Below are 27,775 nucleotides of genomic sequence, written 5' to 3'. Positions count from 1 at the left end.
CCAGATGAAAGCCACTGTAGGAGCAGAAGGCTGAGCTGCTCCAAATGAGATCCCCACTCTTCTGCTCAGCGGGAGTTAGCCGGCCCTTACCCAAATCCACCTGCTCCATCACATGCTCCTCGCTCGCCTCAACCCACAGTTTTTAGAGCAGCAGCTGTGTTAGTCTGTATCCGCAAAAAGAACAGGAGTCCTTGTGGCACCTTAGAGACTAATAAATTTATTTGAGCATAAGCTTTCGTGGGCTACAGCCCACTTCACTGATTGCAGAACTAACTAATACATTTGTTAGTCTCTAAGGTGCCACAAGTACTTCTGTTCTTTCAACCCACAACGTCTCCCCCTCCCCAATCCCTTTCCCAGAGCCCTAGTTCAGAGCAGCCTCCACCCTTTCTTTCCAGCAATCACTTGGGTCCAACCTGCCTGGCCGATGCTTGTAGCCCTTCGTCAGCTCTCGCTCCATTCGCTGGGGTTAGCCCCAGTGGATGAAGAGGTGGCAGCCGCACGAGCCCCCTGGAGCTGGGACGAGGTGCCAGATGGACATCCCGGCTTCTGTCCAGCCACAGGAGTGCGTAGCGTGGATCACAAGCTCCCCCTGATAACTGGCCCCTGGCATCATCCTCCCTCATCCCTAGGATAGAGAGACCGCTGCCCCCACCCAGGCCCAGCCTGCAGGACGCAGAAGTGAGCCCAGCCTGACCTCTTTAACCCTGCCAGCAGCTTTCCAGAACATCAGCAGCACTCCCTGACTTGTGGGCTCAGTCCCGTCAAACTCACTGCCCCCAGGGGCTGCCCAAAGAGGTTTTAGCTGGAGATGGCTTTTGCCCCCTACCAGTCCAGCCTGGATTTGAACCCGCAACGTCGCAGCGAAAGGCTCCGTAATGCATTGCCGACCCGAGTTGTCCAGCTCCAAAGCTGGTGCAAAGCAGCAAAGCTCCGCAGACTTCAGTGGTGAAGCTGAGTCCTCATCCCCCAGCTCCGTGCCAGCCACTCACCACAGCAGTACACCCTGCCCACTGGCCCCCGGAAAGGTCCCACGCCAAGTGCCCCCTCCCTCTTCTTAAAGGGGCAGTTCGCATTTTGCTCACTACATAATTTGGTTAATATTGCTGTTATTTATTTGTCATAGCCCAGAATCCAATTGCACTCGGTGCTGTACAAACAAAATGCAAGATAGCCCCTGCCCAAAGCACAGAGCCTGAGTCGCTATAGAAATGAACCAGCAATGAAATACACAAACGGAATTATTACTAATTCAAAAACCATTTTCTAAAAGGATCAAGAGCTGAGGTCTCTTACAAAACCCACATTTGATATGGTCTCACGCCAGCTGTGGGCGTGGTGGGAATTACTTGGAGGGGTTGGTTTTTCTTAACTGTTTGGCGGCATTCCTCATGATTCCCTGCACGGCACATACCAAGAGCAGGCATTAAAAATAGAGAGCGCTCGTCCAGGGTCATCACCGTAATTGTGTACGTGATTTAGTGGACAAATATTTGGGCTGAAATAATATTCTCAGCAGCCTCTGGGCACCAAAGCAGCGACAGAACTCGGTGAGTAAGCATGGGATGGAACTTTGGCTAAATATAAAAGTCAAACTTTCCAACACGCCAGTTTTAAAAATAGGGCTTGGGATTGGGGAAAAAAAAATGTTACAACCCACAGGCAAAGCTGGGACCACAGACTCAGCATCCCTGAAAAGGGTCCCTCATGCCCAGGGATATCAAAACAGGAAGACGTCCCCTGCCCCCGCGTCAGGATACTGGTTAGAGCTCAAGTGAAAGAGGACTCCTGGGTTCTGTCCCCAACGTTTGGAGGGAGGGTGGTCTAGTGGTTGGGGGGGGGGGGGACCAGGATTCCTGGGTTCTATTTTCAGCTTTGCCACTGAGTTCCCCTGTGACTTTGGGGAAGTCACCTCCCCCACCCCTGCTTGCCTCAGTTTCCCCATATGTAAAGTGGGCCCTTCTCCTGGCAAAGTCCCAGTTCCATAATCACTGGATCCATTCCCAGGCAAACTGCTCCAGCTCCCCGTGACTCAGAGGAGCAAGATCGGGCCCTGACAGAGCATGAATTTCACTAGCAGAGACCTGATATTTTTGAGGACTGTAATCCCTCCCCACCCCATCACCATTTCTTCTGCCACAGCTAAGTGCTCTCTGTGCTGTGACGTGACAAGGTTGGGGAGGTGGCATTAGCATCCACAGGGATTTCTCTGCAGCACAGACCAGAGAAAGGTTCAGAGACGGTGCCCAGGCTAAACTGGGGGAGAGGAGAAAATCTGATAAACTATGTGGAGCAGAGAGGGTGTGATGGGCCATGTAACTGCTTCAGTTGTGAGGACAGGAAGGAGCAGGCCCTGTCTGGGGCAGTCAGGTAAGAGATTGGGTTCCCATTACTATGAGCATCAGGGTGGTACCTCCCTGACACCCCCCTTCCCCCGCAATAATGTGCAAACTCTCCTGTGAGAGCTGAAAATGAGAAACTGCAAATTTGGGGTAAGTGTCCAGGTCTTGGGTGGCTGGGGCAGCTCTCTGACGCCAGGATTCCCCATCCCAGGATGGAGCTTTGTAGCTAACTTCTCTGCCCAGAGTCAGAGCTGGCAGGAATTAGCTGCATGAACATTTTTCCAAAAGGAAAAATTTTGGTTTTTGTCAAAACTGAAATGGTTTGCGGGGAAAATGTCCACTCAGTTTTGTGAGGGGCCAGCCCAGACCTGGCCTCACAAACGCTACTTCAACCTCTTGAATCATTCAGCTTCAACAGAAAACGTCAGTAATAAAACAAACAAATAAATAATAATAATAAACAACTTCTCCATCCGGCTGATCCTTTCTGTCCTCCATCAAAGGAGAAAGGATGGTCTCATTTGCAGGAACTCTCTATTATTCTTTCCTCATGCCAGGTACAATTTAAGGCTGTGACAGTTGATAAGTATTTTTATCACTTACCGCTGCACAAATCATGGATTTTTTGGCTCGCTAGGAGTCCCGGGGGAAAAAATCATTTTGGGCCGACCCAAAACCAACACTTTGGGGCATTTTTGGCAAATCAAAAAGTTGACAAAATGTCATTCAGTTTCCAGCTTCTTTTCCCTTTTATTTTGAAAATGTTTCTAACGAAAATTTTGAATCAAAAAGTCAAATTTTTTTTTTGTTAAGAAAATGTTCAAAGTGTTTTGACTTTTTTTTAAACCAAAATGGTTTGCCAAACTCAATGCAAATTTGTGAAATGTTTCAGCTGATCCAAATCTTCATCTTTGACCCAAAAAAGAAAGTTTGGGTCAAAAATTCTCAGCCAGCTCTATTTCCCCCACTTTACAGATGAGAAAGCAGAGACCCAGAGACATGCAGGCCTTGTCTACATTAGAAAATAGCACTGCATGCAGTCTAGTTAAAGTGGTACAAAGACCCTAGTGTGAATGCACACATAGCACATAACTATTCGCATACAGGGTGGGGAATAAGCTGTATCCGTGTAAGGTACCTTTACACTAATATAACTATGTCCACACGAGGGCTCTCACCTGTATAATTATTTCAGGTAAAAATCAACCCTACCTAACCAATATAGTCATACAAATAAAACTTGCAAAGTGTAACCAAGGTCTGTCTTACTACGGCTGCAGCTGGGGGATAAAACCTTCGCCAGAAGCAACCTTCTCAAGGTCATATGTTGTTGTCTGCAGGGTTGGTGTAGCCGTGTTGGTCCCAGGGTACGAGAGAGACAAGGCTGGGGGAGGGAATATCTTGTATTGGACAGAGTGAGGCTGGAATCATTTGATTTTCTCCCCTATTCTTCTGAGTTGAAGAATCGCTCTGGGGTAAGTTTGGACAGGCGAGAAAATTCAATCATATCAACCTCTTCCACCAAGAGAAGATCGGCCAATCCAAGATATTCTCTCACCCACCTTTTCTTTCCATGTCACCCAGCAAATCCTGGTTGGGAGTAGAACCTTGGTGCCCTCTCCCCTCTGCTCGAACACATTAGCCTCCCCTCTCAGGGCCAGGAATAGAACCCAGGAATCCTAACTCCCAATCCCCTGTTCTGACCACTACACATCACTCCCCTCCCGGTGGCTGGAACAGAACGTATGTGTCCCGATGCCCGCACTTGTGCTAAAGGAATACAGGGGGCCGGCAGGGTTGCTGGCAGAGGACAGTCTCAAATGCAACATTTTCCTATGCTGATCATTCTTTTTGCCTTTTGGTTTGCTTTTTCTAAGTGCAATGGGCCTGCAATTTGTCTTCTGGATGGGAGTGCTCCGTGCCTGTGCCGTCAGCCACGACCCGAAGGCAGCCGCTGGACTATTTCTTCCTTAACGTTTCTGAAATGAGGGGGAGATTAATTAGCTGTCTGCTTCTATTGGGCACCTTTCACACACTGCCTCTTAGGAAACAATTTCTGAGCGACGGCAGTTTGCCCCAGCTCCGGCCTCTCTCCAGGGATGCGGGCTCCCAGCCATCCCAACGCCACACAGGATGATCACCGGCCACTGCGCTCAGTAACGGCCTTTCTAAGTGGTTCTGGTGGGCTGCCTGCTTCAGGCCATAGGTGCTGGAACCCGGGGTGCTGCCGCACCGCCGGCTGGAAGTAGTAACAACACCTCAAATACACGGTTTCCGCCGTCAGCACCCCCACTATAAAAAACTGTTCCATCACCACTGGTGCCCGGGGTTTCTAAAGCTGGCTAGATCCACATGCATGTGGCTGGCCATTCGTCTGGGGATAAGCCAGCCAGTCCTGTTCTTCTATGACGTAGTCTCTGTCTGCTACCAGCCAAACCGGATGTGGCCTTGTCTGGCCTCATGCACAGGGGATGCCATTTCGAAAAGCATCAGCATGACCTCGCGTGCACTGAGATCACCCACCCATCAAGCCAGGATCTGGCCGGGATCCAGTTTGGGGAGGGTGGGGGTTGTGACCCCCAAGCTGGGAACCTCTGTGAGGTGGAAAATCCCCCTCAGCCTCTCTTCTTCCTGCTGGCTGCTCCCCTCACCACGGACTTTGGGCTGGATTTGGCTGTTGGTAGTTGAACTCATGGGAGCCACTCAACACCGGGGTATGTGATGGCAGAGGTCAGGTCTTGGCCTCTTGGCTCAGCTCCGGCCCTGTGGCAGCAGGGGCCAGAGGGGAGCGCTGGGATTCTGCTCTTTAATCCCAGCACAGCCAAGCTCAGCAGGGCGTGATGTCATCCATGCTGCGCGAGAAGCCTATCGAGCCAGTGGCCGTCGGGGCCACAGTGGGTGGATGGGGACAGGGCTGGTGGGAGGCCAGCTCTCTGATCTTTCAAGGATGTGTCTGTAGGGTGGGGATTGATGGCAAACAGAGGGGAGAAACTCACTGTGGGGTTCTGGCAGCGTCCCCTGCAGCGTACAGTGATGAACCACAGCCCCAGCCCTCAGGATGTGCAAGGGTATGATCCATTCTCTTGCCTTCTCAGCATAAATCACCAGGCAAACTGCAAAGCATCGGGAACCTTCATATGCAACTGCTGTTATGCAGCATCGTGCATTTAAGCCATCACTTGTAACAACACCCTGGCTTGTGCGGATTGCACCTGGGAGCTCAAATCCCCAGCCCCTACTGCCCGCACTAAAGGGCCAGGTGCAGTCACCTTAAGATTGTAACTGACTCAAACTGCTCTATATGGTCCAGTCACTAGAGGGAGACAAAGAGCCACACCCTGTTCCCGTAAGTCACACGTTGTCCGGCACTGGCACCGAGTTCCCACCTCAGGATTGGCTTTTATTAAATGCTATTTGACGGATGTGCTAGAACAGCTGATTATCCACTCGGCAACAGGCCTCAGGTCCAGAGCATTGCATGGAACAAGGAAGCATTCGCAATAAGGCAACCACTCCAGAGTTATTCATAGCAGATGATCATTGTGCTCAGCAGTCATATGGTGCCGGTCACCAGAGAAGCTAAGCAGAACTCACTATCTGCATTTTACAGGTGGGTAAACTGAGGCACAGAGCAGGGAAGTGACTTGCCCAAGTGCTGAGCTGGGGCTAGAAGCCAAGAGTCCTGACTGACATCCCTGTGCCTTAATCTCTAGGCCACACACCCTCCTTAAGGCAAGAAGAGAACCAGAAGTCCTGACGCCCAGTTGTGTACTCTCCCTAGCATACAGCACTCCCTCCATATGCTTGTTCTAGCTTTGTATTACAGTAGCACCTAGAAGGCCCAACTGAGATCAGGACACATAGTGAGAGACAGTCCCCACCCCAAAGATTTATACCGCAGGCAACACACACAAAGGGGAAACTGAGGCACAGAGAAAGGAAGATGGCTTGCCGTAGGTCACTCAGCAGATCAGTGGCAGAGCTGGGAATAGAACCCAGGTTTCCTGAGTCTCAGTCCAGAGCCTCTGAGCTTTTGCACAGCATTGCCTTCCACAACTGAAATGCCCGTGCAACGACAGCCGGTTACATGCATCTGCTGTGGGTCCTGCAGCTGCTGGGTCACGTTATATAATAAACTCTGCGCCTTAGATGCAATTCTTGGCCCCTTGGCAATCAAGTTAATTGGAAAAGCCCCCACTGGGTGAAGGCGCTGCCACTGGTTTCCTGCCCTGTATAAACGCGGCTCCAGCTTGGCTCAGCACATTTCTGTTCTCTATCTCCAGACACAGATGGCACCTCATTAACGATCCTTTAAATGGGGACTGAGGACATGCAACGGACTGAGACTGCTCTGTGCTGCCTCTTGGTTTTAGCGGGTGCCCTTCTGCACCAGCTCCCCACCAAGGAGCTGGGAGCCCTTTGGGCATGGGCTAGGCAGGGATTATCTTGCACTGTACCGATGGGGAAACGGAGGCCCAAAGAGGGAAGTGGCTTGGCCAAGGTCACGCAACAACTGGTAAGAGCAGAGCAGCCCTGACCCTGAAAGCGAAAGACCCCATGCCCTTTCTTTTCATTGGCTACGGGAGACGGCACAGCTGTGCTTTTAGCATCTGTATCATTCCAAACCTTGCTTTAGTGGAGGGTGGGCTAATGGGGCAGGCGGAGGCAGGACTCCTGGGTTCTACTCCCAGCTGTCAGGGGGAATAACAGAGGCGATTTGGAATCTTGCTGCCTCGGGTCTGTTCGCAGGTCTGTCCTCGACTCACTGCGCGGCCTTCAGCCACGTGTCCCCTGCCCTCGTTCCCCTGTTTGCTTGCCTGATGCTAATGGGCGCTGCCACCCCCTGCCCAGGCCTGGGCTTTTTATCGTTTATTGAGTCGGGGGAGGGGGTCATTTGGGATGCGCTTTGCCATCCTCGGTGAAAGTCACAGAACAGCAAAGCATCAGGCTGTTGCTCTAGAAATCCCCCTTCCTGCTTCCATGGAGATCAGAGGATCCAGGCAGCGGTTCTGATCCTGAAAACCCTTTTTCCTTCTGCCAGGAGCCTTCCCACCCAGAGCCAGCCAGATGTGCAAAGAAAAGCTTGCAGGATCGGGCCCATACATCAGAGCTCCTCCATTCTTGATACAGACAAGTCACTAGGAGAGGGGTGTCTATGAGAGAGAGACAAACACACACATCCCACCCCTTCTTAAGGGCAGATTGCAAAGCCTCTTCCCTGAGGCTGTGATTGGCAGGGGCTGGGGGGAAGAGTGGGCCAGGGATGCTTATTTGGGGGCAAGAGTGTCCTTTTATAGACCCCGTCGCTCTGAGATCCAGGTGCAATGCTGAGATGCATTTTGGACTTTTTGGCGTGGATGCATTTTTTTGTGGGAAATACTCAAATTACAGAACTCGGGAGCTGCACGTGTGTCAGTGTCGCGGGACTCGCCTCCGTAGTGGGGAACCCCATGACTGTCACTGGATGGGCAGTTCCCTTCCCTGGGATCCCAGCTTTCTTGCTCAATGCTGTCTGCCTCCCTTTGCACGGCTGTAGCCTCCCTTTGCACACCTAGTCCCCCCACTGTAATAGATTAGAAGGCCTTTCTCGGCAAACAAATGCTGCTCAGGACAAGTCACGAAGCCTGGATCTGCAGCCATACAAAGGTTCTTTATTACGTTTCTTTTTTAAAACCTCCCACAATCCCCATACAAGAGGCAGTTATCAAATATCCTCAGGTCACGACCGGTCCCTTAGCTAAACAAAGTCAAAAAGGGTAGATTTTGATCTCATCACTGATCCATCACCATTGCAACACTCTGGGCCAGATACTCCACTGGTTTAAATCAGGAAAGCATCACTGACAGCAAGAGAGTGACACTGATTTATAACAGGTGGGGATCCGGCCCATTGGCTTCAATGGAGCGGTGCAAATTTACACTGGTTGGGGATCTGGCCCCACTGATTTAATCAGAACTAGGGCTGATTTACCCCAGCTGATCTGGACCATTTATGGAAAGACACCATCACTTTGTGTGTGTGCGTGGGGTGGAAGGTGGGGGGCAGTAGGAAGGGTATTAAAAGTAAAGGGTGTCATTCAAAGGTCCTACAAAACAGCACAGGATTTCCGTTGCTCTAAAAAGACAAATTTTCACATTGGGTTGAACTGACCGATACTGATAAAAGGCTACATTTAATCAAGCAGTTTTCAAAAATTTGATTCTCCCCCTTCCTGGACCTATTTCGGAGTCCACTTCCCCAGCGCTGCTCTGATTAATCTCCCAGCCCGTGATGGAGGCAGCGAAGACACGAGTGTGACATTTCTATTTTCCTTTCCTCTTATCCTAAGTCCCAACCAGCCTCCTCCCTCCAGTCGCTGCGATCTACAGCTGCTGGTGACAGACCATTTTAAATGCACATTGCTGCTAATTCTATAAATCCAGTGGGTGCAGAGAGAGAGAGAGAGGCCCCTTCCTTTCATATCCGTATAAATTGACTTTGCAATAGCAATTCAATGGCTTTTGCACACCTCTTTCTGCAAGCCAGGTTTGAGAAATACTGTCAAGCTACTGCAGAGTTCTAGGGTTGGATGGCTGGACTTCACTGCAGAAACACTGACCTGCTAAGCCGGCCAAGTCAATACCTACCTGGAGATGCAGCTGTTTGCAGACACTAAACTTGCTAACCCATCTTCACATGGCTGACACTGCCCGACCATACTCCACACTCCCACTCCGTTAGGAAGTGACATTATGATAAAAAACCAAACCAGGTGTTACTCTGGAAAAGCTCCAAACGCCTTCTAATACAAGCCATTACTCTCAACTCAGGACTTCTAATATTAAAGTCTTGGATCCCTTTTGAGAAGTTACAAAAGGCAAAAGCACAAAGATAATGCATTTTGTTTTTTCAGTCTCTCTGATGAATTATCAGGGATCTTTTATCCTCTATAGAAAACCTTGCAATCAATCAACAGGTTAATTAAAAAAGAGAAAATTCCGATGGTCCAGCTGAGATCGAATAAGACACAAAGACCTTCGTTAGATGTAAAGGCCTGATTTAAACTCACTGAACTCAATGGCTTTGGATCAAGCCCAAATATATTGAGTGAGATTTTCAAAGGAGTGTAAAAGGAGTTGGGTGCTCCCTATCCATCGGAATTCCATGGAATGTATGCACCTAACTCACTTAGGCTCCTATTGAAAACTCCAGCCTTTACTTTGGGTAGTTCTCTGAGCTGATGGATACACACACACACAAGCTATCCTCACCTCTATCTGCCACAGCTACTAATTCCCTTGGACTGACTGGGTCTCTGCCCAATGCCAGGGATATCAGAAAGTTCCGTTTGAAGAACGCTCCCCTAATTCCAAGCCCCCTGCTCATTCAAGGTTTACTGAACACCAACGTGAGGAGGATCAGAGACATGTTCAGGTGCCATAGGTCAGCAGACCCTAGACAGGTGAGGCCACTGCATGTTTATTTTCACTTCCCCTACCCCAGAGTGCCAGCGTTTGGGACTCATCTAGAGATGGAATCAAACAGCACCTTAGCTACAATTGACAGGAAAACCACCAGCCAATCAGAAAACAGAATGGGGTGAAACTCAAGGTTAAGGGAAGAGACTGGGAGTGACAAGGACACAGATTCTTAACCATCTCCAAACCCAGGCCCCTTTCCCCACACAGAGATCACCCCCTCCCGGACACCAGGGGTCCAGCCAGGACCTTGCCCCCCTTTTCCCATTTCACACTGCAGGAAGAGCAGGGTGGGCGTGACCCCCTGACACCTGTGGGATTGTGACCCCGAGGCTGAGAACTGCTGGGTAAGGCCCCAGAGAGCATTTCACGCCCTGACAAACACAATTATCCCTGAATCATTCCTTGGGCCCCGGTGCACAGACCCCCGCGGACCGGTCAGTCTCAGAGAACGACAAAGCCCAGCACTGAATTTTCAGCCACTTTCAAGAATCCCCCCTCCCCCAATTCAGCGTCACAGCCTTCAGCTCAGAAAGCAGGGCTCAGCACCCAGACCTGAGCGAGGAGCCCACCCCCAACCCCCACCCACTCTGCAAGGCCAGGGCTGCACCCCCACAGCATGATGCGCGGAGGAAAGAAGGCAAAGTTTGCACTTGTCATCAAAATCTTCTAAAACCCAGCGGTTCAGGCCGGGGTGGGGGGGCGGACCTCGGGAACGAAAAATGTCCCAGTTTCCTAGGAACCTATATATCTACCCCCCTTCCTAACCACACAGAAAGAAATCGGGGATTTAACACAACCCCGGTACCTACATTTGCGCTGGTAAGTCCCAGGCTCTTCGGACAAAGATCTGCCTGCAGCCAAGCATCGTTAACCCCCCCGCCCCCATTGGGTCTATCGGGTTCTCTCTCTCCCCACTTCACTGCTCTCTGCTCCGCCGGCTGCAATGGATCCTCGCCCCCACCCCCCAGTGGTGCATTGTGTGAGCTTTACAATCCACACACACACCCCTACCTGCCGTGCCGGGGGGCTCCGGGGCCGCCCCTCGCAGCGCTGCGAGGCGCAGGAGCCGCCGGGGCTGGAGAAGTTGGGGAGCCGCTGGCACGGCGGCGGGCTCGGAGCTCGCCGCCCCGCCTCGTCCCCGGCTCGCTGCTGGCCGCGGCCGCGCTGCGGGAACCGCTCGAGCCGGTGCGGTGGTTCGCTCCCCCCCGGCGGCTCGCCGCGGCTCGCCGGCTGCAGGTGCGGCGGAGGCTGGCGGGGGAAGCGCTGCTCGGGGCCGCCCGGCTGAGGCGGGGGCTGGTGCCAGCGAGCCCGCTCCTCTGCTCCGCAGCCCGGCTGCTGACCCCGCAGGAGGCGGCAGCCGCCCGGGGCAGGGGGCGGCTCCGATGCGCAGCAGCGGCGGCGGGGGGGGCCGGGCCCCCCCGGGTCGGGGGCTCGGGGGTGCAGCTGGCGGGGGCTCCCGCGGGGAAGCGCTGCCGGCGGCGGGTGCCCCGCGGAGGGCTGGTGGCGCAGGGCAGGTCCCGGCCGCCGCGGGGGCTGGCGGGGCGAGGCGCCGCGCTGCGGGTGGTGCTGCGGGACGGCTCCCTGCGAGCGCCGCGGCATGACCGGCCCGGCCCCGCTGGCGCTGCCGCGGCTCCCCGGGGCGCTGGGGGAGCCCGGGCGGCCGCCTGATTGGTGGGCTCGGCCAGAACTGCCCTCCTGACGCACCCCCCGCTCCCTCCCCCGGCTCTGGGCCACGCCCCCTCGACGGGGGGAGATGTTCCCTGCCCCCCTGGCCGCGGGGGGGGGGCGGTCTGAGCTGCCCCCCCATCGCCCTGCAGCAGCTCAGATGGAACCAGCCCAGTCCCAGAGAGCAGCCTGGGGAAGCCCTTCCGGCCCCCACCCCACCCATCATCTCACTCCGTGGGCAGGTGAAGCAGGCAGGGACCTCCCAGCCTGCCCTGCCCTGTGGCCAGGAAAAAGGAGCCCCTCTACTGCAATCAAAACGCACCCCAGGGGAGATCACTGGATCTGCAGGAGCCCCAGCCTCTGAGCGCCTGGGCCGGGCCTGGCCTTGCCATCCTGCGCCTTACCTGCTCCGCCAGGGGCGCCCAGCTGGAATCGGCCTTTGGCTCTTAGAGCACCTGGGGCGTGTCTGCGTGGGGATGGGGAGCAGCGGTTCTAGCGAGGGCTCCTGCTCTGTCTGTCTCCTGGGGACTAGGTGCCATTGGGTTCCCTAAACACCTGGGGGGGTGGGGAGGGGAAGAGAGCAAACAGAAATCATCAGCATGGAAGAGCTACAACAGACTCACGCAAACAGCCAGCCCAGAGCTACCCACAACATCACACTGAAGATATAACTTGATACTAGTGTAGGTAAACTGGTGCCACTTTGGGGCCTTGTCTACACTAGAAAGTTGAACCACTTTAACGTTCCCTGTATATGTAAAGCAGTGCAACCTGCCCTAGTGTGGATCCAGTTATCCTGACATGTACTAGCAGAGCTGTTCCCTCATGGCAAGGGGCATACGTGGTACTGACCTAAGGCACTCTTATACCAGTATAACTGCGTCCACACTAGGGATCAGACTAGTATAAATCATCAGTAAAAATCTCTCCCAACCTGCCATAGGTCTGGTACCGAATCCGTGTGCAGAGCCACTGTATGCAGCATTATAGAGTTAGACACATCCTTTAAGGCTAGTGTTCAGTGGGACTTTGCAGCCCAGGTGTTCTTTGGAATAATTATTAGCACCTTGAAGGAGAAACTGAAAAACTTTTTACGTGACAAGACTAGAGTTTAAGATTTTTTTCCCCTCTTGCAATAATTAATGACTCAAATTTAAAGGCCAGATGGACCATTATGATCAGCTAATCTGACCTCCTGTGTAACACAGGGCACAGAATTTCAACCGGTCATTCCTGCCCCATGTCTGAGCAGAGCATGTGGCTGAGCTAAAGCATATCTTTTAGAAAGATCTAATCTTCATTTAAACAGCTATAAGTGATGGAAGTCCCCTACTTATGGGGTAAGGAGAGCTAATTATGGATGAGATCCAGAAGGCTGAGATGTTCAGTGTGAATGTTGCTTCAGATTTCACTGAAAAGGTTAATGGTGACCAGATACGCAACACAAATAATATTAACAAGCAGGAAGTGGAAATGGATTAAAGAATATAGAGAAGTGAGATGTATTCAAGTCAGCAGGGCCAGATGAATTTCACCGTAGGGTACTTAGGGAACTGGCTGAAGCAATCTCGGAACCGTTAGCAATTATCTTTGAGAACCCGTGGAGGACAGAGGAGGTCCCAGGGGACTAGAGAAGGACAAACATTGCACTTATCTTTAAAATAGGGAACAAATCGGAACGCTAGAATTATAGACCAGTTATCTTAACTTTGATACCTGGAAAGATACTGGAATAAATTATTAAGCAATCAGAAGATAATGGGGTTCCAAGGAGTAGCCAGCACGCCTTTGTCAAGAACAAATCATGCCAAACCAAACCAATTTCATTCTTTGATGGATTACTGGTCTAGTGGATCGGGTTGGGGGCGGGGAGCAGGAGATGTGATCTATCTTGATTCTAGTCAGGCTTTTGACACAGTCCCAGTGACATTCTCCAAACTAGGGAAATGGGGTCTAGATGGAAACAGAAGGTGGGTGCACAAATAGTTGAAAGAATGTACTGAGAGAGTAGTTATCAGTGGTTCACTGTCAAACTGGGAGGGTGTCCCAAGTGGGGTACCCTGGTGATAAGTCCTGGCTCCAGTACTGCTCAATATTTTCATTAATGACTTGGATCACTGAGTGGAGAGGAAGCTTATAACATTTGCAGCTGACGCCAAGCTGGGAGGGGTTGGAAGCACTTTGGAGGACAGGATTAGAATTCAAATGACCTTGACAATTTGGAGAATTGGTCTGAAATCAACAAGATGAAAATCAATACAGACAAATGTAAAGTACTACACGTAAGTAGGAAAAATCAAATGCACAACTACAAAATGGGGAATAACTGGTGAGGTGACAGTACAGCTAAAAAGGATCTGGAGGGTTATAGTGGATCACAGATTGGATGAGAGTCAACAATGTGATGCAGTTATAATTGTGGGGCGTATCAGCAGGAGTGTCATATGTAAGACCCGGGAGGTGATTGTCCAGCTCTAGTCAGCACTGGTGAGGCCTCAGCTGGAGCACTGCATTCGGTTCTGGACACTGCACCTTCAGAAACATGTGGACAAATTGGAGAGAGTCCAGAAGAGAGCTACAAAAAGGATCAAAGGGTTAGAAATCCTGAGCTCGGAGGGAAACATTTAAAAGCTGAGCATGTTCGGTCTTGAGAAAAGAGCGGGAGAGGGAGGCTGATAAGACTCTTCAAATATATTAAGGGCTGTTATAAAGAGGACGGTGATCATTTGTTCTCCCTGTCCACAGAAGATAGGGATTAATCTGCAGCAAGGGAGATTTAGCTTAGATATTAGGACAAGCTTTCAGGGTAGTTACGCTCTGGAACAGGCTTCCAAGGAAGGTCGTGGAACCCTCATCGCTGGAGGTTTTTAAGAACAGGTTGGACAAACACCTGCTAGGGTTGGTCTAGGTTTACTTGGTCCTGCCTCGGTACAGGGGGCTGGACTTGATGGTCTCTCAGGGTCCCTTCCAACTCTACATTTCTGCGACTGTGGAGAATCCCCCCATCCCTAGGTAAGTCGTTCCAATGCTTAATTCCCCTCCTTGTCAAAAATCAGGTTCTTATTTCAACCATTCTTTCCTCGCTCACGCTGGTGGAAATCAGGAATGATTCCACTGCCGCATATAAGGTTATACCAATATAAAACTGGTGGAAGCAAGAGGATCAGGATCATTGATTTTGGTCTGGATCCATGTATGTTGCACCATCAAAGGCCTTAGTAAATAAAATAAAGATGAGAACTGTTAGTTTCACCTGGAATCACTGTTTTCTTTTAATATGGCAAATTCTGTACAATTTGGCCTCAAGTTTGAAAACTTCCCCCCAGCGTACAAACAAACACGATGCAAATTTGTAACAGAACCCCCAGACCAGATCCACCTAGCATGACTGAGAGGGGGTGCTAGGAATACCTGGGGATGTGAGGCATAAAGGGGTGCTAGGAATATTTTGCAGGGCCCTGGCCATCTTGAGGAAGGGTGGAGTTGTGAAGGCCCAGCATGGGGAGTCAGGATACCTGGATTCTATTCAGCTGGGACATGCCAGGGAAGTGGGAGGTTACCCTGCCTGATGTGTGACTTTCCTAGGGCACACTTGCTGTGTCTGATCATTTGACCCAGACTGAGAGGTGCAGCTGCCTTCTCGAATGATAGTGTGTTCCCCTTCCTTGTAAAGCCAAAGCGCCCAGGGCAGGGGCGGGCACTGTTCTCTGGGGCAGAGGCAATGCCATGAACAAGCAGCCTGCTATTCGGTCCTGGGCAGGAGCAGCACTGTCAGAGCAGAAGAGGATATTTTACTACCTGTGGAGGGCAAGCACCCAGCCACTGAGTATTATATATGGGGATGCTGGCAAGGCTCCAGAGCCAGATCATTTTCTCTCCATTGTGCCAAATTTATTGCACGAAAATGGTCTCCAACTTCTTTTAAATATTCTGATGGAGAGGAAAAATGAACCTGGCAGGCTGGCTACAAAGGAGACGTACTTAGAGTGGGACTCACCCAGCCAGAGACCGGAGGCCTGATCCCCCATCCCCCCAAGCCTTGCCCAGCCATTGACACCCAGGCTAAGAAGGTGCAAACTGCTCCCAGATCAGAGTGGACACGCTCCCTTTCCACTGGTGCAAACAATTACATGATGTGCAAAGGCAGCGGGGAAGCAGGCCTCAGTGTCTGAGAAGGAGGCTTGCCCCACCCTCCACATTTTGAGTCACGTCAATTAAAAGCAGGACCCTTTCTCTTTAAGAGGGATGGGGCCCATTTGCCTCGCAAATGCACACGCAACATGGCCCAGAGGCTCCAATCAGCAGCCGCACCCCGGGCCCTCCCCCAGTGCTCGGTGCAGTACACACACGCAATGAAAGGCAGTCCCCTCCCCTCAAAGAGCTTGTCATCTGGTCTGGTTTCCCTGCAGGGTTAACTCCAGGTAAGCCCAAGTGAGAGCAGCCTCCCGTTGAAATAACACTGTGTCCCAGAGGTTAATGTGTTGTGCTCGCTTGAGCTGTAGCTCGGACCCCCCAGCCCAGCCAGCCAACTGCTGGTAAAAGCACCACTGTGCTGGAGTGCCGGGTTTGGGCTGTGTGTGGATGGGACTCCAGCTGTAACCTGAGCTCACTCCGCAGTGAAGACAAACCCTAGGTGAATCACAGGGCACAACTGGCGGGGGGGGGGGGATGCCCCGCAGAGATGGGGGAGGAGGGATGGTGACAGGGACACTGCTCCCACTAAGCGCAGTGGCCCCCACTTTTAATCTGCCTGTTACCATCACTCCTGCCGCTCACTTTGGGGCATCTACCTGTTACGCGTCATGATTCATTCAGGCCTGGCCAGGACCTCACATGTTCTATTCAGTAGCAGGGATGAGCCACAAGACATCGCAGCCCTCTGCCTCCGCTCTGCATCCCACCGAGCTGCCGTTCCGGCTCTTGGGCTTGTCCCATCTTCACTCTGGCCCGGGCGTGCCTCAGGCCAGCCATCAGCGAGGGCATCTCAAAGGCCTGCTGTGCCCCCCACCAGCCCACAAAACATACCGCCCCTTGCCCCAGGGCACGAAGCATTTGTAAGGATTCCTGCTTCTCGCTGGGAGCCAGAACAGGCACTGCCCCTCCTGCCTGGCCGTGCAAACCCCAGTGTGGAAATGGCAACGCAGGCCAGCAGCTGAGTCAGCACGTGCATGTGGAGCGAGGGGAACGGACACCAGGGTGAGGGGCCCATTGGCGGGGAAGGTATGAGAGAGATGAGGAGGAGGAAAGCAGGGAAAACGCCTCCTGCTGGAGAAATCTACCTGCCAGAGGAAGTGTTTGCCAAGGGGAGCGACGGAGGCCCCGGAGGGTGTTTGAAAGCACAGTGGACCCAGTGCTGGGGAATATACGGAGAGGAACAACCCTGGGCTGGTGAGAGGAGCCTTCTCCCCTCTCTAGCACCCATTGCTCAGGGAGCGAGTCCTGGAGGGCAGGGGAGAGAGGGGATACAGGGGGGAGGGTGGCATGGTAGGTCCCACTGCCCCCAGCCAAGATCAGGGCTTTAGCTCCCAGGGCTGAGATCCCTTAAGGCTCCTTTGTGGGGCTCGGGCAGGGAGCTAATGGCATCACCTCCAAAGGACACAGACCCCTGGAGCCTCAACATGCAATGGACTGGCGCCCTTGGGGAATCAGCTAGGGGTCAGGATGGGGGCGAGGGGGAGAGGAGACCCAGACCTGCCTCACCCATAACCCAAAGGGATGGGGGATAGGGGAGCAAGACTGGAGAATCCAAAGCCCGTTAACCCTTCTAGTGCCAGGATCAAGTGGCCAAGGGAAAAGTGCATCTGTGCAGACGGCCTACGACTGAAGGTGCAACTGGGCGTGTGGGCTGCCCTGGATGTCAGGAGCCAAGGCAGCACTGGTGGGGAGCTGGCCCCACTTCCCAGGGCCTTCCTATGAGTAGCGCATAGGGTGCCGGGAGCCAGGACTCCTGAGTTCCATTTTCGGCCCTGGGACGCTAGTGGGCTCTAGTGGAAGGACCAGGATAGCACTGGGAGTCGGGACGCCTCCGTGCTACCGTAGATCAGAGGGGAGTGTTTCCTGGTGCTCGGAGCAGCTGGTGGGGGTAGGGAACCAGGACTCCTGACTTCCATTCCCAGTTGGGAGGGGCAGAATGTCTACTGGTGAAAGCCGGGGATAATGTGGGGCTTTAATGCCCCCTCCAGGCCTGGCTCTTAAGTGCCCAGGTTGGTTTCTAATCCCACCCCTGTCACTATGTTTTAATTACTGCCAGTTTCTGAGGCTGACGGAGGTTGCAGGTTTCACACTGTCCACTGTGGGCTGGAGAACTTCCATTAATCTTGACCTCGTTACTTTCCAGCTATGGGAACTGGGCAGGAAAGGGGTAATCGAGAATAGGCTTATCCCTTCTTTCCCCCTTCCACGTCCCTGCCTGTGTCATTCACCCGGCCCCTCGGGCAGGGGGGCAGAAGGCGAAGGTGCCAGGAAGCTGGCAGCTCTATTAATGGGCAGGTTAGTCCCTGCGCTGCCGCCCGTCCACCTGACTGCTCCCCAGGGGCTCATAGAAGAAACCCAAGGAATAACCACAACCCCCCGAATTACTTGGTTCTAGTGCAGCTCAGCTGGGGCTGCAACTTCAGCACCTCCCTGAGACATCCTGCCAGCAGACTTTATACCCAGCTCTTCTCTGGGCTCTTCCTGAGCTCTTTGCCAACCTCCACAGAGCCTCACAACTCCCCTCCCTCTCCTGACAAACATGATGTCGTCTTCTGGCTGGGGCAAGCAAAGGTCCAGGAGCAATTTGTTCAAGGTCACATGTGAGTCAACAGAACCCAGGTGTCCTGACTCCCAGTCCCACTGAACACTAACCACTAGGCAATATTCCCCAACAGCACTGAGGGTAGAACACAAGAGCCCTCCTCACAAAAATGGAACCCAGGCATCCTAATTCCCAGCCCTTCCCCCCACCCCCACTAATCATTAGAGCACACTCCACTCCCAGACCTAAGGCTGGAACGTGACTCACAACTCCCTGCTTTAATCCCTAGACTCCCCTCCCCTCGTCGAGCTGGGAACAGAACCCAGGCGTTCGGGCTCCCAGTTCCCTGCGCTAACATCTAGACACCACTCCCAACGTTTCATTTATTTCATATGTTACCTGCGATTTCTTCTCTCTCTAGCTTGCAATCCTCAGGAAGCTGCTCCTCCAGCTGCTGGAAACACCCCAATCCAGCTTCTCTCCGCAAACCCATTTTGTACATTGCCAATGGCCATCCTCACCCCAGCAATGGATCCTCCGTCCGCAGAGGCAGAGACACAGGAGCAAGAGGCATTTCAGACACGTTGAGGCTGGAGCAGCTTTTGGGGTCAGCGTTTCCTGTGGGCTCCCAAATTAGCTCAGGGAGAGCGCATCGCCGAGTGGTCCTCTGAGATGGATCCAAGTAAATATTTTATTAACCATCACTTAGCCGATGTTTCACTAATAGGTTATATTGATGTCATCATAAATGGGCTTTATTAAATCTTTCCCCCTGTCAGGACATCAATACAAATGTCTCCACCAGGGAAAATGTATTGCCCGGCCATGTAATGACAGTTGATTAAAATGTCTGGCCTGGCACCTCTGAGGTTCCCAGGGCTTGAACGCTCCAGAGTGTGGATGGAAAGAACTGCTGCTGTGATCCAGCCCCACTCACATCACTGCCATCACAACCCCTCCAAAGCCCACCCCCATCGCTACCATGGGAACCCTGCCAAACCCAGCGCCAACCCCTGCTGCCATGACGACCTCTCCAAAAACCAGCCCCACCCTAACACCTGCAACCCAGCTCCATCCAGCATGCACATCCTCCCACCCACCAGCAACCCAGCCAGGGCTGTTCTAGGTAACCTCTCCACTCGCTCCTCAACCCAGTTCACCTGGCCATGAGAATCCCCCTCCAAAACCCACTTCTAGCCCCATCCCCTGAAACCTGGCTCAGCCCATGACGAACAACCTCCCAGCCTCCCACAACCCAGCCCTATCCCTCCTGTGTAGCACCCTCCCCCCACAACCAAGATATTCCTGCTCTGGGAACCCCTTCTCCAGCACAGCTATATCCACTGCAGTTAGCTGCCTTCTCCAAACCCCAGTTCAAGCAGCCACAAGGTTCTGTCCTGCTTTAGCGCATGGCATACAGAGGTGCCTCCTTGTATCAGCTGTGTTATCCAGAGTGCAAAGATCTACATGAAGCCATAAGGATGAGAGTTGCAATCCTCACAGCATTATAACTCCTTGGCAATAACAATGCAGATATGAACATAAGAACGGCCACACTGGGTCAGACCAGTGGTCCATCTAGCCCAGCAACCTGTCTTCCAACAGTGGCCAGCGATGGATGCTTCAGAGGGAATGAATAGTTTATTGAGTGATCCTTCCTGTGTTGTCCACTCCCAGCTTCTGGCAAACAGAAGTTTAGGGACACCTGGACAATCCCTTGGCTAACAGCCACTGGTGGATTTATCCTCCAAGAATTTAGCTAATTCTTTTTTGAACAGTTATATTTTTGGTCTCACAACATCCCCTGGCAATGAGTCCCACAGGTTGACTGTGCGTTGTGTGAAGAAGTGCTTCTTTGTGTTTATTTTAAACCTGTTGCCTATTGATTTCACTGAGTGACTATTGTATTGTGTGAAGGGGTAAATGACACTTCCTTATTCACTTCCTCCACACCAGCCATGATTTTATAGCCCTCTATCATAGCCCGCCCCCAGTCGTCTCTTTTCTAAGATGAAGAGTCCCAGTCTTTTAAATCTCAATTTATATGGAAGCTGTTCCATACCCGTAATCATTGTTGTTGCCCTTCTCTGTACCTTTTTGGAGCTGGAGTGACCAGAACTGCGTGCAGTACTCAAGGTGTGGGGGTCCCACGGATTTCGACAGTGGCATTGTATTTTCTGTTTTATCTGTCCTAACGCCTCCTACCATTCTGTTCTCTGAAAACATCTGCTCATTCTGCAGCGAACTACCTACGATGGCTCCAGGATCTTTTTTTGAGTGATAACAGCTAATTTAGACTCTTATTGTTTGGGTACCGTTGGGATTATGGTTTCCAACGTGCATTACTTTCCACTGATCAACACTGAATTTCATTTGCCGTTTTGTTGCCCAGTCACCCAGTTTAGTGAGATCCCTTTGTAACTCTTCACAGCCAGCTCTGGATTTAACTCTCCAAAGTAATATTGTATCATCTGCAAACTTTGCCACCTCCCTTTTCACCCCCTTTCCAGATTCTCGATGACCATATTGAACAACATGGATCTTGTACCAGGCACAGACATTCTGTCCTCTAAGCGGCGTTATTTAATACAGAGGCCGGCCGGCTGATACTTAATCTTAATAGACATTGAGACAGAACATTTTCCACTCGGAGAGCCCAGCTTGGGGTCACAAAGCCTCTGTTGACAAAAAATCCCTTCCTCTGAACCTGAAATGCAGCCTCCTCTGGGGTGCAGCTGTGCAGTGGTTTGGGATAAGCAGCACTTTGCACAGAGGGGATGTGGGATCTTGAACAAGCACCATCATATGTGGTGGCACCTGCCACCACGCAGCTAAAGGATTGACTCACAAGCAGGGCCAGATTAACCTTTTGGTGCCAAACATATCTGTGGACCCCCCATGGGGGCAATGGAGCCTGGCGTGGGGAGGTTGGTCCCCAGAGCGAGGGGCTGGCCAGGGGCAATGGGGCATGACAGAGGCAGCCCCGCTCCACCCAGCCCAGTGTGAGGGCACTATTTACAAACTGGCAGTTGCCAGATGCACAGTGGCCCACTCGGCCCTCTGCTGCCAGCCTGCCCCTTGCCCTCGGGGACTGGCCCATGTCATGCTACACAGCCCCCCCTCGCCCAACACGAACACCCCCCCACTCCCTATGCCCAGGGCCCCCTGCCAAACCCCCCGCAACTGCACAGCACCCTGCACACCATCACCTCTGCCCAGCACTTCTCTGCCCACAGCCCCACCACAACTGCCCAGCACCCCGCACAGAACCCCCACTCCCTAGTGCCCCAACACACACATCTTCCCTGCCCCCTCACAGCCCAGCGCCCCCCCCAATTCTCCCCAGAGACCCACTCCCCCACGCCTTGCCTCTCGACTGCACTCACCGGCCCTGCTGGGAGGCGACTGTGTCTGCCGGGCTGAGCTGGCAGTGCAGCTAGGGCTGGGAATCACTCCAGCCCCTCGGGAGTGGTGCGATCAGCCAGGCCCGGGGCTGCCCCAGCCAGGCTCCCTCAGGACCCACTTGCCAAGAGTGGCCCAGCCAAGCCCGCCACACTGTCCCCCACCCCTCAACTGGCCGATGCTGGCCAGGCTTCTGCGCCAGTCCCAGGTGGCTCAGCTCCGGGGAGAGAGACAGGGCACCACAGGTGGTGGGAAGCAGAGACTGCCCAGAGCCGGAGGTGCACTGGGTTCTAGCAGGGGGCAGAGAGGAGCCCTCGGCCAGCTGGCAGGAAGGCCAAGTGGAGGACAGGGGGACCCAGCGGGGTCTTGGGGGGCAGTGCACACGGAGTAGGCCAGGGCCCCTTCTGAGCATGGGCCCAGCTCCATGGCGCCACTGTAATCCCAGCCCTGCTCACAAGGAACAACCTCCTATCCGTGCCTTGGCCAGCCTCAGCCCTGTTTAGCTTGCAAAGACTGACAAGAGACCAGCCCACTGCAGTTACTTCGCTTCTTGCAACAGAGAGTAAGACAACGCTTTTCTCACCTGGCCTGAGTTTAGTTCCCAGCAGCTCTTAAATAAGGCTTTGGGGATGGGAAGGAAATTGAACTATCCTCCCCGTTGGAAGGGTGGCTATTTTCTTAAACGACCAAGGACAAAACTCTACCTCCTTGTTAATAGCAAAACACTTCAGCACCATGAAGTCAGGGTTAATGTTCTGCAGGGCACATGGCGTGAGAGCACGAACAATAATTTTATATATAAATATACAGCACATAGAAATCACACCCACCCGGTCTCACAGAACCCCAGAGCTCACCTCGCTCAGACAATTAATCTCTCCTTCCCCAGCAACTGCTCACACCCCCTTCGTAGGTGGTAAGGTTGGAAGGGACCATTCGATCACCTGCTCCGGCCTTTGGTGCAGCGCAGACCAGCTATCCCTGTATCAAGCACAATGACATGGGTTTGACCAAAGCATCCTCCAGAAAGGCCATCGATAGCAGGGACATCATTTGTTATGGGGCAAAGGGGGCAAGTTGCCCCCCTCAGGTCTTGGTTGCCCTCTCCTCGGACTTTCCGTAGGTCTGTGTGCTCCATTATGTTTTCCACTTTTGGCACACCCCTGCCAGACTTGGCAGGATATAATACAATCCCGTACCATGGGCTATGTGATGACAACTTTGCGTTCCCCCACACCCGGCACCCACACTGGTGTGAAATGACGTCCCTGATCGAGAGATGGAGAATCTGCCACGTCCCTTGGCCATTTGTTCTAACGGTCAGTTACCTGCACTAGCAACAATTGTGACTCATGCTTCGGCCTCCAGCCAGGATCGATCTCTCTCTCTCTCACGCGCACACACGATGCATGGGTGCATGCTGCGTCACGTGCCCCTTCCGTTTGGCCCTGCTCCCCGAAGCGCTGATGTAGCAGGGCAGAGCCCACCCAGTCCCCTGCCGCCTCTGGTGCTGTTGGCTGCCTGGGCTCAGTCCCGCCAGATGCATCTCAGCACCTTCCGCTCTCTGCTCTCGCCACAGTCTGCGCTGAGCTCCCTCTGCTGCCCCTCGCTCCCAGGCTTACACCCCCAGGCAAAACAGCTCCCAGCCGCAGCCTCCCGCAGCCAGCCGCTGGCCAGGCACCCACAGGACAGGGCTTCTCACCTGCTCTGGCTGCCAGCAAATGTCCAACCATAGTCAGTAGGCACGTTTCAGTTTTCCCCATGTTTACCCCCTCCCAGAAGGCATGCATGGGGCGGTCATGTGCCCCCCCTTAGATACTCCCCCATCAAGAGTTATGCATCATTTCCCATTAGAAACCAGACCCAAACAGAGGAGAACTCACATGGCCAGCTGTGACCCAGCAGAAGGTGTCGCCCGGTCCTCTATAACATCATTAATCATTATCTTAAATCATCTATTTGGTGACAGACAAGCTGCACTCCCCCACCCCCACTCCTGTTATGCTAGGGCTGCGCACACACCTCAGATCATGGTGGAACGTTCTGACCTACCCCTGTAGGTTAGTTCTGTCCCCAGCCTCCCCAGGGAAGTAGTGGATAGGGAGGGACCTCTTGGGTCCCAATGAGGTCGGCATCCCAGAGATGCTTTTCACCCCCACATCCAGTGCGGTAGAGAAGACAAGAGGATCTGGGCAGAAGGGGGCTATGACAGGAGATGGACAAAGGTTCCCATTTCTCCCCCCCACCCCATCTCTTCAACTGGAGAGATCCATTTGGCAACCCCAAAGGGACCTTTGCTCCCCTACACAAGCCCTTGCTGAATGTCAGCTGCGGTGATGTGCCCTGACTGGGCTCAGGAAGAGGCTGGGGAGGACGGAGGTTTCCAGAGCACGTGCTGGTTTCCTACTCCCGGGTGGGCACTGAAAGGTCATGGGCTTTAAATAGGAGTGTGCTGGGGAAGGAATCCTCATTAGTGCCTTACTGACTAGTGGAGAGAGAATGCTTCATGTGGTCACCCGCCCCCCTGGGACTCACCCAGCTTCTAGCTCAGCTGGAGAAGAATCAGTCACCCATGGGCACGGCCTGCACATGGCAGGGTATCATAGATGATCCCATCCAAGACAGCGGGACCCTGGCCCAATGCACAGAGATCCAACAGAAAGGGGCCAGGCACCTTCGCCTGGCCAAAACCCCCTGGGATTGGATTTGCCTCTGTTGTCCCTTGGCTTGAGTGCAGTTACCCCTGATATACAACAGCCTCTGTCAGAGCAGGAGAGGGGCCAGTGGATTATCCTTTGGGGATCTGACCCCTTTTTTTATGTGCAGATGATACCCTTGATTCAATTCCCCTGGGAGATTTTTCACGCCTCCTTATTCCACAGAGATTCAGAAGAAAGAAAGAAAATAGGAGGGGGATCTGGGGAAGCAGACAGACGCAGACAGATAAGGAGGAACGAGAGAGACAATGAAAGAGACAGGGAGCACCCAGCTGTCTGGAGGTTTTCCCTGGGCAGGGAAGCAGAGGTTACTCACGAAGGCTTGGCGATGGCTGCATGGGAAGGCTGGGGAAAAGCAGCTGAGCGCGCTGCTGAGGGAACCCCCTTGCCCCCCCCCCTCCAGCCGCCCACGCACAGACAGCGTCTATTATTTGCCAGGGAGCACTAGTAAATTATGCATCCTCTGCTTGGGTTTCCCAGTGATGGGATTCAGGGGCGGGAGGGGGCTGTGTGCAGGGGACCCCAGGGACCACCCTGCTCGCTGGCATCACCCCTAGGAGATGGAGGCCTAGAGCAGCGTTGGGACAGCCACGGCTGGGGACATGGCAAATGGCAGAATGAGGGCTGCCTGTGCCTCCCAGGGCCACTCTGCCTCCAAACACGGGCTGCATGGAAAATTCTGCATGTGCTGCCAGGGGCGGATCGGGTTCCTTCCCCACGTCACAAACAATGGGCACTGAAAGGCAGGTGGCAGCCGGGGCCAGGCATTCATTTCAGTGAACACATTTTAACCCCTGCCAGGTCAGACAACATGCCAAGGGGGCCGGGCTTGTAGGTGAGCACCCAGCTTCTCAGTTATATTTAGGTACCCAACTCCCATTGGTTTCTAGGATTTCAAGGGGTGCTAGGCCCCTAAAATCCCTCAAGAAAGCTGGGCCAAGGTCCCAGGCTGAGAGGCAGAATGTCTCAGTGACTGTTCTGACAGCTGCTGTGCCCCACCCCAGAGGTGGTTGCACTTTATGCGGCCAATGGGAACCGCACATGGGGTAGCTTGCGGTAAAATTCATCTCACAGTTTGCTAAGCCCCTGGGGACCCTAGAAACCTCAGATATTGCCATTTTTACACCCCGGAGAAATGGCTGGCAGCAGAAAAGGGGCGGAGCTATTGCTGACGGCTCCATCCATTGCCCGCCAGCTGGGGCTCTCCTCGCTCCGGGCGGATTTGGCTGGGAAGCGCCGCTGGCGGAATTCACGGTGGAGCTTTGGAAGACAAGAAAGGATCACGTTGGATGCCAGCTCTCAGCCAGCCTGGGTGCAAGGCTGGTGCTAAGGCTGGGAAATGGGGCATTGCTGATGGAGGCCAGGTCAATTGCATTGCACAGTAATTGCCTCGAATGCAAAGACAATTAGAGCAAGCGGGTTCCTGTTCCATCTCAGCCACACGCTGCACAAGTGCTCTGCCACATGCATTCATATCCCAGACGTGATCACGTCCCAAAGCGTGAACTTTGGGGTGCTCCTGATCCGAACCCCATCTCTGCCACTCGTTCCCCCTCCCCATTATTAACCCCTTCCCACTAGGAGGGCAATTCTCTCTTTCCCTTCTGCCCTGCTTGAGTCTGAGTCAGGCCTGTTACTCCCGTCCACACCAGTCAAGTTAAACATACAGGGTCAGGTGTTAGCCACCCACCTCCCCATCTGGTACCTTACGACACTTCAGAGGCACCGGGCCTTAGAGTCACAGTTCACTCCTGCTACTGTGATTTGCATTACAGTAAATCTAGAGGCCTCATCTGAGATCAAGGCCTCCTGTTGTGTCTGGTGCTGCACAGACAGTGAGATGCTGTCCCTGCCCCAGAGGGGATGCAATCTGAATAAAGCAAAGGAAGAACTATCCCCAATGTTTTACTGATGGGGAAACTGAGGCCCAGAGAGATTTAGTGACTTGTCCAAGGTCACACAAAGGACAGGGATTCCAAACCCTCCCTTCAGAACTAAACAAACTTTGCCCTTGTTCTTCCTAATATCTAACCTCAATCTCCCTTGCTGCAGACTAAGCCCATTGCTTCTTATCCCCCGTGGAGAACAACTGATCACCGTTCTCTTTGGAACAGCCCTTAACGTATCCGAAGACTTATCAGGTCCTCCCTCAGTCTGCTTTTCTCAAGACTAAACCTGTCCCCACCCCGCCTCCCCTTTTTAACCTTTCCTCACAGGTCAGGATTTCTAACCCTTCGATCATTTTTGTCGCTTTCCTCCAGACTCTCTCCAATTTGCCCACATCTGTTCAACGTGCAGCACCCAGAACTGGACACAGGACCCTGGCTGAGGCCTCCGCAGTGCTGAGCCGAGCCGAGCTGAGCCGGATGGTCACCTCCAGTGTCTTACACAGGACACTCCTGATAAGAATCTTTTTTGCAACTGCATCACATTGTCACCTCATATTCAGTGTGACCTACTGTAACCCCAGAGTCTTTCCAGCAGTGCTACCACCCAGCCAGTTCTTCCTCCGTTTGTAGTGGTACATTTCATTTTTCCTTCCTAAGCGAGGGACTTTGCATTCTCAACTGAATTTCATCTTGTTGATTTCAGACCAATTCTCCAAACTGTCAAGGTCATTTGAATTCTAATCTTGTCCTCCAAAGTGCTCCCAACCCCTCCCAGCTTGGTGCCAGCCGCAGATTTCGGAAGCATACGCTCCATTCTATTATCCAAGTCACTGATGAAAATATTGACTAGTACCAGACCCAGGAAAGACCCTTGCAGGACCCGACCAGAGACGCCCGCCCAGTTTGACAGCAAACCATCGATAAGGACGCTTTGAGCACAGTCTTTTAACCAGTTCTGCACCTACCTTATAGTCATTTCATGTAGAGCAGATTTCCCTTAGTTTCCTTATGGGACTGTCACGTGGGACTGTGTCAAAAGCTTGACTAGAATCAAGATAGATCACGTCTCTTGCTTCCCCCCTACCCCGGGACAGAGCCAGTGGGGACCATCTTTCATGGGCTAGGTCTGTGCCCAGAAAGGAAATTTAAAAAGCAGGTCAGCCTACCACAGTACCAGCAGCTTGCAAGGTGGCAGCAAGGCTGGTGGGTGGATGGGAGACGGCACAGTCATAAGCCATGACACTGGCAGGTCAGCAGGGGGTACCGTGAACCAGCTCTGTGCTAATCAATAAACCGCTTTTGTCTCGTTCTTCCTCTCCAACTCCCCTGTTGTGATTTTAACCAGACATGGGGGGCAAGCCTCGCAGCATAGCCCAGGCAGCATGGCCATGAATTCACACAGCTGCTGCGCTCCACCCCAGAGGCAGTTGCATTTCACAGTGGCGCAGCAAACAGATCCCCGCCTGTGTTGTTTGTCCAGCACGCTGGAGGAGTGGAGTGTTTCTGGTTTGGACCCGGCACTGATAGGGTTAAACAATCCCACAAGCGCTGTTGTCAAATGCT

At 53.0% G+C, this 27,775-nt stretch overlaps 1 protein-coding gene and 1 long non-coding RNA gene across 4 annotated transcripts in view; both read right to left on the bottom strand.

The window, feature by feature from the left end:
* The window catches only part of KCNN1 (potassium calcium-activated channel subfamily N member 1), a 49,537-nt gene extending 38,662 nt beyond the window's left edge, over positions 1-10,875 (bottom strand). For 2 of the 3 annotated variants that reach the window (XM_050934336.1, XM_050934338.1), the window contains exon 1: positions 10,815-10,875. The gene's annotated coding sequence lies outside the window, so the exon portion shown is untranslated. Of the gene's footprint in view, positions 1-829; positions 933-10,814 lie in introns of those variants that run through there. The other variant, XM_050934339.1, reaches the window with a different exon arrangement.
* Positions 10,876-11,884: 1,009 nt separating this feature from the next.
* On the bottom strand, positions 11,885-22,584 carry LOC127040322 (uncharacterized). The gene is made up of 3 exons (XR_007771420.1): positions 22,464-22,584; positions 18,604-18,871; positions 11,885-12,023 (listed from the first exon to the last, which is right to left on the bottom strand). It is a non-coding gene; the product is annotated as an uncharacterized LOC127040322 (long non-coding RNA).
* Between the last annotated feature and the right edge of the window lie 5,191 nt (positions 22,585-27,775).

This window comes from Gopherus flavomarginatus, chromosome 24 (assembly GCF_025201925.1).
Source record: "Gopherus flavomarginatus isolate rGopFla2 chromosome 24, rGopFla2.mat.asm, whole genome shotgun sequence".
Classification (NCBI taxonomy): domain Eukaryota; kingdom Metazoa; phylum Chordata; order Testudines; family Testudinidae; genus Gopherus; species Gopherus flavomarginatus.
This window is presented reverse-complemented; position numbering and strand designations above follow the sequence as displayed.